Source organism: Cavia porcellus, unplaced genomic scaffold, assembly GCF_034190915.1.
Source record: "Cavia porcellus strain 051 isolate PalLab524CR breed Dunkin Hartley unplaced genomic scaffold, mCavPor4.1 scaffold_25, whole genome shotgun sequence".
NCBI lineage: Eukaryota > Metazoa > Chordata > Mammalia > Rodentia > Caviidae > Cavia > Cavia porcellus.
In genome coordinates this window covers 8,964,311-8,974,009 of record NW_026947508.1, presented here as the reverse complement: position 1 = coordinate 8,974,009, position 9,699 = coordinate 8,964,311, and positions in this window count along the sequence as shown.

Here is a 9,699-nt window from a genome sequence, read left to right as displayed (position 1 = left end):
CACCCTCCAGTTTTAAAGTCCTGTTTCTTCAATACCAAATAAACTCTGATGTGCTGTCCAGATGATGCCCCAGGGAGACAAGCAGGAGAGACACATGCAGGCGTGATCTCCCCACACAGAAGGGGGTGGCCCAAAGTAAGGCTCACAGTCAGTCCTGTGTCTTCACCAAAGTCTATGTCTTTGTTTTCAGGACTGCAACCCTGCTCATTGCTCTAAGCTCCAGACCCTGTGACTTCCCATCTGCACAATCTTTTTGCCAGTCCAGGTTTTACAGATGTGGATGTGGAAGCAGACTCAGTACCATTATTACAGCAAGTGATATAGGCCAGTGTTCAGCTGTCTATGTGTTGGCAGCTCATGATAAGCATCTTGGCACAGCAAGACCTAGAAATCTAGTTCCACCCATGGTTTGAAGGCCAGGACACAGCTTTGTTCACACCATAGGACTGGGTTGGTGTCATTCACCAAAGATCCACGTGTCTAATTCTCAAGGACCAACATCTTTGCAGCACTTTACAGGATTGTAGCTAAGTAGGAAGCACAGAAAGAAAGCTTATACCACTGCTTGATTGAACACAATTTCATCTTCTTTGCATACAACTAGGATGTTAGAGGTATAGGATTGGTCCAGAATGTTCCACTTAATTTTACCTTCTGTGCATGCAGCAGGAACAGGGCCACAAGGCTTCATCATTCTGTGGGAAACAGAGAATTAATAAGGAAGGAAAAGGCTTACTGAATGTGGGCAAGAGGAATGCTGAAGGGCAAGGACACATGACTAGGAGTGTTATTCTTTTTCTCTTTTGCCATCACATGCCTGCTGAACACTATTATTCCAGTTTAAATGGATCAATACCAACTCTACAACCTTCCCAGAAGTATGGCAGTGCAGACACTAACTGTGCATTCATGTGGATGTACATTTTGATTTTGATGTCAGATAGGGTAGGCATAGAATCCTTGATCACCTCTCCTATGCAATGTACAGTGAATGGCACACAGAAGCTAACTACTAATATTTATGTGACACAGGAAGACTTCTCTTGTTTGTAGGGAATGTTCTCCATTCAGTCTCCTGTGAGCTCCTAGAATGTGTGCTGTGGTAGGTATATTAGGACTGGGACAATGAGGGTGTTGGAGGCAGCAGGACAGCAGAAGGATAGCTGTGAGTCCCCTGGGATCCCTACATTTGTCCAACCACAGCCTCTCCTTGGATTGTTTACCCCTAGAGTCATGAATACAAACTCACTGTGAAGCAGGCTTCGCTGAAGACTGTGCTCGTGGCTGCACTGCTGCCTGTCTTACAGTGGACTCCAGGCCTGCCATTTCCCTTGCATGGTCAAAGCCTTACCTGGGTGCAGTTGTGTGCTGGGAAATTTGTTCCCCTAAATTCCCTGATTTGGAGCATTTTCCCATGTTCATGATGTAAATATTTCTCTTTGGCCAATGTCCAGCTATTAATATGAAGCCACTGACCCTTGGAGCCAAGGAGGAGATGTGCATTATTGTCCTGTCTCTCAAATCTTGTGTACAGCAATTGCTGCCCTCCTGCCATACTCACTAAGTTCTCAGCTCTGGTAGCAAGAGTAGGTAGGACCAGTTGGGAAGTCCCATTTGATGGTCTGAAGGCAGGAAAGCCAAGAGGAAACAAATGTCAAAAAATTCCCTTGGATGCACCTTTTCTCTAGCTCCCTTTGGTGTCCTTTGCAGGGCCTGGTTCAATCAGTCACATGTATATAAACACCTGTCACAGATTCAGTTTCTAGGGGACTCAGCTAAAGACAGGCTCCTCCACTGAGAGCTACCCTCAGCAGTCTCTGCCCCAAGACTGAAGATTTCTTTCCTAGCCCAGAGCTTGAAGATTTATGTCCTTGCCTGGGGAAGAGATGACCACCATCCCTGACATAGTTGTATTGGTCAGAATAGTACTTTCCTACGAAGCTAGACGATTGAACTCTGGTTCTGACCCTACCTATGGCTCAGGACAAGGTCCCACTTTCCCCAGAGCTGTCACAGGGTGAAAGCTATGCTTAGAAATTTATGGCAGGATTCCATTTGCAGACACCAGACCTTAACATTTCAAAAAGCAGTGCTCCCACCTCATTTTATAGATGCCTGGGGAGGGACTGTATGATCAACTTAGAGAGGAAACCATGACCATGCTGCAGGTTGTGCTTGTGACCTGGTCAATTGTTGTGTGTGGGGGGGGGTTGTCCTGTGTGCTGTCCCATGCTCATCAACATCTGTGGCTTCTGCCATCTGGATGCCAGTAGTGCCTTTCTTTGCATTGAGACACCCAAAATTATTTCCAGGCTTTACCAAAAATTCTATTCCATATTCCCCAGTTCAGGTTCTCTGCCCATTTATCTTGAGGTGTCAGGGTTACACATCAGGTGTGTTGAAGACTGTGATGATTAAGAGTCACAAAAACTCTTGTATATTAATTTTTAAAATGCCTAAATGCTTCCAATGTCTTGTTTTGAAATTCTGTTGCCAAGCATGGTGGCAAACACCTGTATTCACAACACTTGGAAGGCTGAGACAGGAGGATTGGTGTAAGTTCAAGATCACCTCAAGAGCATAGGGAGACCCTCTGCCCTGCCTAAAAAAGTCATTGTTTTTTTCCTTGAAAGAAAAAGGATTTGAAAAAAATGGGAGTAAAAAAAGTTTAACTGCATTATTTGTAACATTTCTATGGTATTTATAAAGAAATGAGCCAAGTGCAGCGGCATACACCTCCAATCCCTGCAACTCAGAAGGGTGATGCTGCAGAATCAAGATGTTCAAGTGCCACCTGGACAACTTAACAAAAGTAACATAAAAATTAAACTGGGTGTTGTGATGCATGCCTGGAATCCCACTTGTGATGTTGAGGGACAGGATGACTACAAGCTGAAGAACCACATGGGTCCCAAGCAAGATCCTATGTCCAAAAACCAAAATAAATATAAACTTACAAAGACTGACGATGCAGCTCAGTGAATGGTGCTTCCCTTGCATGTGTGAAGACTGGGGTTCATTTCCCAATAGAATACAAAATACCTTGGGAGGCTGAGGCAGTGGGATGCGAAATTAAAGTCCATCATGAAGAATTCATTGCCTTAGACTCTGTCTAAAAAATGAAGACAAAAATGTGCTCAGAATGGTGGTGCATGTCTGCCATTATAGCACTCAGGAGCCTGAGGCAGGACAATGGCCATGAGCTTGAGGTCAGCCTGGGCTACATAATGAGAAATTATGTGAATAAATAAATAAATAAATAAATAAATTGAAACAAAATGTTTAATAAAGACCAGGAATTTGCCTCAACAATAGAATGCTTGGTTGGCCTGCAGGAGGCTCTGGGCTGTATTTGCAATGGTAGAAAAACAAAAAATTAAATCACTTAACTAAACTGTGATTTTGTCCTTTGAGCAAATTATAGCCTATGCTCAGATGCTGGATTGTACCAAGTGGTTTCCACAGCTTGGTCAGGTCACTGGACACACACTGGCTAGCTATAATAACCTGAGCAGTGGTATGGGACCCTGCTTGTACAATAGCAGCTGGTCTCTAATTGGACCAAATATAGGAAGACATTGATTGTCCCAAGTACAGTAAATGGGCGGGGATGAAAATAGGGAATCTTCTGAAGGGTAGGGTGAGTGTTGGAGAGCTAAACAGTGGCCCGGATTTCTCCTTTGCTGAGTTTAGCTCCCCACCCCGGGGGTTCCCCTCTGCTTCTTCATAAGGTCAGCAGCAGCAGTAGCTCCTAAAGTGAGGGAGCAGAAAGAGAACATGCTGACTGAGGAGTGAGCCCCTGCTGGAGCGGGCAGGAGGAGCATGATAGCCATGGTGGATCCCAGGTCAGTGGTCTCCAGGGAAGTGAGTGTTGGGTGCCGGCACAGGGGTGGGCGGCTCCCTCTCCCTTTCCTTGACCCCGTGTGAGCTGAGGGCCTGGGGCAGTGGGGCAGCACTTGCCTAGCTCAGGGCCGTGGTTTTTTTCCTCCATGTCACACACGCATGCTCACATAAGCACCAACTGCAGGCTCTATGGCAGCACGACTCATGCTTAGTGTACTTCAAGAACCGGGTTCACACACACACACATAACATTAGGAATAAACTTAAAAACACATCATAAAACCTTGGGTGCTTGGTGCAGGATGTAAGGTAGATTTATTTTACAATGTTTTGAAAGGCTGGGCTCACTTGCTCACATGTGTGGAAGGAGCCATTGACTAGTACCTCCTTGTTTAGTTCCAGTCAACCCAATAAGAGTAGGCACTCTGTAGAGTTATAAACATATGTTCTCACTTGTATTTTGTTTGTGTTTTTCTTTTAAAGAGAAAGAAATTTAAAATGATAATTAAATGGTAACAATGGTTTATGTATTGTGTACTGTTATGTTTAAATTACTTACACTACAACACATGGTTAAATTTTCGAGTTATTTTTTATACAAAGCAATGACCCTAAGAGTTGGTTTCTAACTAATGTAGAATGTCAGGGTTCCACAACGCATTTTCTGACAGGCTTCCAAAGAAACACAAAAAGATGTTTATCAGTCCATCCAGGTTCAAGATCCCTAGCAGCAGTCATGTAGTAAGGGAGAGACAGTGGCAAATTTGTTCTTTTTTTGGTACTGGTTGTTGAACCCATGGTGTTCATACTGAGTTGCAGCTCCAGTCCCTTAGTGAAAGAGTTGCTGGCCCAGACCAGACACTTTAATCAGGAAAAAGCTGCAGCCAAGTTAGGGGACTCCTGCCTCCCCCGCTCCCTATAGATTTAACTGTAACCCTATACCCCCATCCCTAGGAACCTGTTTCTGGCGCTAAACGTGTGCCAATGAAATACCTGTGCATCTCTAATGGCCTTAGGGCACTGCCCTAAGCTTAGGCTATTTATATTCCCCCATGCCACGTGTCCGAGAGAGAGATCGCCAGATTCCAGTGGCCAGTGCGCCAGTCTCCTTTCCCCGTGTTCCCGGAATAACCATGGCCCCAGGTGCAGTGGAGATGCTGCGGCCCAGGGCCAGGGGGAGGTCTCTCCCCACATTCCCAAAATAAAGGTTACTTATATTTTATATTTCTTATCTTTGCAGCCACCGCCGCCCACTACTTTCAAGACCGTCCACTCCACTCCTTCCACGGACCTCTTCCTCTCCCTCTTCCCATCCTCTCCCTTCCTCTCAGACCTAACAGATGGTGCGTGTGACTCAACAGCAGGTGAGAGACTATAATTTTCCCAGTTTTATTTTATGGTCCCCTGCTGGTCAAGATTCTTCACTTCTACACTCACAAATCGACTCACAAACTCAACTGCTATTTCTCAACCAACAGGCACTGGTGAGTAACTCCCCTGAGATAACTTTTAAAACAGGCTCTTTGTTTCCCAGTGCTCTCCCTCCCTCTGTCCCTGTTCCGTGCGCCCTTCATTCTGGCTCCCGCGCGCGCAGCCTCAGCACCCATCAGGGGCAGGGGGCCACCGGCGTTTCGGCAGTCACAAGGCAGTCACAAGGCAATCTCCCGCAGGGCCGGTGAGGCCCAGACACCCGGGGGGGGGGGGGGGCTGCGACTCTGGATGCGAGCCACGGCCCTTCCTGTAGATCGCCCCCGCCCACGCCAGGCTCCTCTCCCTCCCCCCTCCCACTGCGTTATAGCTCCCTTTGTTTCCCACTGTACACCAGCCCATCCGACACCGCCATTCTGCCGAGGTTTAAATGAGACCAGACAATAAGAGATTCACATAAAACTGCTTTAGATTTTAAACAGCTTTTTTTTCTTTTCGCTCTCACATCGCATTCCAATTCTGTGGGCCCCACAGTTTCGGCCTCTCGCCCAGCCCATTCCGTGTTACACCGGCCTGCGCAACCGCCCCGGCCCCGCGCCCGCTGCCGCGTCCCTGCACCGTACCCTCCCCCCCGCCTGACATCGCCGCCGGGGAGCCGCGGCTTTCACAGCGCCCCCCGGGCCCGGCGCAGCCCGTGAGCCTTCAGAACAGAGCCCGCTTGACTTCACACTGTGCATGTCCCGCTGCCACAGCGTAGCCCTCGCCCCGCCCCACGTGCGGGGCCCTGCGCGCAGCAGGCCGTGCCCCTGACCTCGCCGCCACTGCCTCTGTCGCTGCCTTGGCCACCGCCCTGCCCCTCCGGGGGACCGAACGTGAGCTGCAGCTGCCATCAATCTGACGCCAGGTGTCACCTCTGATCACCACTCCAGGCCTCCAAGCCCCACCCCCTTACGCAGTCGCAGCGAAACTAGGTCATTTCCCTGCGCCGCTTAGTGCGTCATAGTAAGCCTCTGGTTCTCTGCTTACTGTGCCAGCATTCGCCCCGGCCACTCTACATGTTCTTTGCCAGCCCGCCCCTCCACGGCACCAGGCACACAGGCTGCCACTGCTGCCCCATGGCACCGGTCACGCGCCGGGCGCGTGCCACGGATCTCAGTGTTTCAAGCTGCCTTTAACACTGCGCGTTTCCAAAGTCTCGCGGCCCTGCCCAAACTTCTTTTACAATTCAGTTCCACTCGAGAGACGCTATTTTTTTTCTTTTTTCTTTTTTCTTACAATTTTTCTACCATTTATTCACTATTACTGGCCACCTGATAATTTTACCAACCTGCCTGCCTTATAATCTTAAATGCCAATATTAAGCTCCTACATACTTACTTAATTCTACAGATAACTTTTACTATAGTCCAGATCTCAAACAACAAGGCAAAACTTGACCTTCAAGCTCCACAGAGACCTTGCTATGGTTGTTCATATTTTAAATAACACCTACAATTCTGAGACAGACAAATCTACACAAGGTTAAGCTACCTGCCCCCTCTGCCATGGGCCTCACTCAAATTCATCAGACATTCTTTGAGACCGTACTCCAGGGCTATTTAGGCTATCCTGGCCACCAGAGAATGGCCTGGCCATCCTACCTGGTAGCCCTCATAGGTAACTGCCAAAAGACCTTATTCCATGGCTGTTGGGTTATCCTGGCCACCAGAGAGTGGCCTGGCCACCCTAGCTTGTCACCCTCAAAGGTCACAGGGGCCAAGCGCCTTGGTAGATGTCTGTCTCAGAATCCAAATCACATTAAAAAACTCAAGGTAAGACATTCTCTATATTCATGGACATAAGAGACCACATATACAGAGTTCTTACTGAGTTGTTAGGATAATAAATCCTCAATGTCTCATGGAGTATTAAAGTTCAACCTATGCCAGTTACAAACAGGGCCCATTTTTATACAGGTCCCAGTCCTAAATCCTAAAATACTTTTATTCCCTTTTAAACTGCCATTCTGGTTTCACATCACTCAGGCCCTAGATCTAACCATCCTTTTGATACTCATCTCTGCCTTATGACTCACAGGTTGTCATGTTTTGTGGTCCAGTTTGGTTCTTAATTTCTTACATTCTATTAATGATCATTTCTATAGCAGGACCCTTGTCGATGTCGCTCCCGGCCGGCAGGAAGGACACACGACAAAGTCTGGCAGTGGACAACCTTTTCTTTTATTTTCCTTCTCCGTACAGCCTGCCCTGGGGTCGCTCCCAGCCGAAGCCTCCTTTGGTCCGCTCCCCGCGGCTCCTTTTGGGCTTCTACTTCCGGGCTTCTTCTTCCCCCCCAGGGGTGGCACCAGTATATATACGGATACAGTGTCCAATCATGTTAAAGTAAGCAAGGCAAGCTGATTGGCTAACATCATCAGTTGCCAGGCAGACTATATTGTTGAGCGGGTTGCTTACGCGGTAAGCAGGAAACTAACGTGCTCGATGGGAGGGGTAATCTACCTCAGGCTTTACTCTTTACTACAGGCCTCACGTCCGCCAAGTAAGGCGACCGGGCTCGGGGCTGCGGCTCCCAACATCTCCCCCTTTTTTATTTTTTATGAATGTGCGCATCATAGCCCTTCCTGGACTGGGTGCAGAGGCTTATGCCCTATGCGTAGGCCCACCGTAGGTCCTTGGCTTAGACCCTGGTCGGCCGTCCCATGGTCTGCCAAGGCCCTGAGGCCCTCGTCCTTTTTCTAGGGCCAGGCACAAACTGGACGGAACCTGGATGCACACAAGCTTGCACTCATTTTCTCTCCGTAAAGAAATCCCCTCGGAGAGAAATTTAGACCTGGGCAGCATCTAACAGTCCAGCGGCTTACGTGCAGGATGGGGTAGGGCCTGGCTTAGGTTGAGTCGCACCGGGGGAGTACGCTCTTACCCGTCATTGACTCTCCTACCCAGCTATGTCATAATTTTTTAGAGGAGGAGTGTGGGAAGCTCACCACCCCTAGACTCGGTCGTAGGCTAGGCGAGCGAGCCATGCATATGCCTGAGGATCTTCTTGTCCATTTCGGGCTACCGCTATTTCTATTCATCTTGTTGGTTGGTCTGTGATGGATCTCCGGTAGGGCAGGTCTGATCTTCAGTCGAGGGCTTTGTCGCCCGTGTCAGTCTCTCCGGTACCCACAGTGGTTCTCGTCCCAATTCCTGTGGGAAAACACAAACCGCGCCTCGGTTCCAGCTGACCACTGGATCCGGGCCCATCCATTGTCCTGTCAGGACATCTTTCCACTTCACCCACCCTTTATGGTTGGGGGAAGGGTTGCAGTGCTCCACGGCTGGGGAGCAATTATCATTATTTAAATTTAAAAAATTGTGTGTGAATAGTGCCATGGATAATCGTGCCTTTGGGGCCAGGCCTTGGCCTACTCCCCCTTTTTGTTTTTGTAAAATTTCTTTGAGGCTTCTATGAGCCCTCTCAATGATTTCTTGACCTTGGGGATTGTATGGGATACCATGTTTTAATTGAACCTCCATCATTTTGCAGAACTCATTGAAGGCTTTGCCTATATAGGCTGGTCCATTATCAGTTTTTAATATTTTTGGTTTGCCCCATGCGGCCCAAGCCGCCAGGCAATGATTGATCACATTAGACACTTTTTTACCTGTTTCTGCTGTTGCGAATATGACGTGAGAACAGGTGTCTGTGGAAACATGAACATATTTAAGAGTCCCAAACTCCTGTATATGTGTGATGTCCATCTGCCAAACATCACCAGGGATCAAACCTCGAGGGTTTACTCCCATCGGTATGGCAGGTTTGTATGTGGCACAGGAGTCACATAGTCGCACGATATCTCGTGCATCTGCTCTGGAAACATGGAAATGGTTTGCTAGTGTCCTGGCATTGACATGAAACTTATCATGGAAGGCACGGGCTCGCTCGATTGGTGTTAGTAAGGTAAAAATCCATAACGGGCGAGTGGCAGTATCAGCAGCCGCATTCCCCTGTGCCATGGGCCCTGGCAGGGATGTATGTGCTCTTATGTGGGTGGTGAAGACCTTATGGTGTCTGTTCTGAAGCAATGTCTGGATAGACAGGAACAGCCCAGCCACTGTGGAAGTGGATCTAATTAAACCGGCAGTCTCAAGCACTTGCATAGCATTGACCACATACCTAGAATCGGAGACAATATTAATGGCTTCTGAGAACCGTTCAAGAATCATTTTAACGATCTGCAGTTCTACCACCTGAGGCTGATCAGGTTCAAATTGTATGGTAACCGGGGGCTTGCCTAGGATCACATAGGCGCCTATCCCCGTCTTGGAGCCATCTGTGTATATTGTAGTTGCTGGGACTAATGGCTCAGAGGCAGTAACCTTTGGAAAAATTATAGGGTGCTGAGTGACAAATGACAAGATAGGGTCTTTAGGGTATTGATTGTTT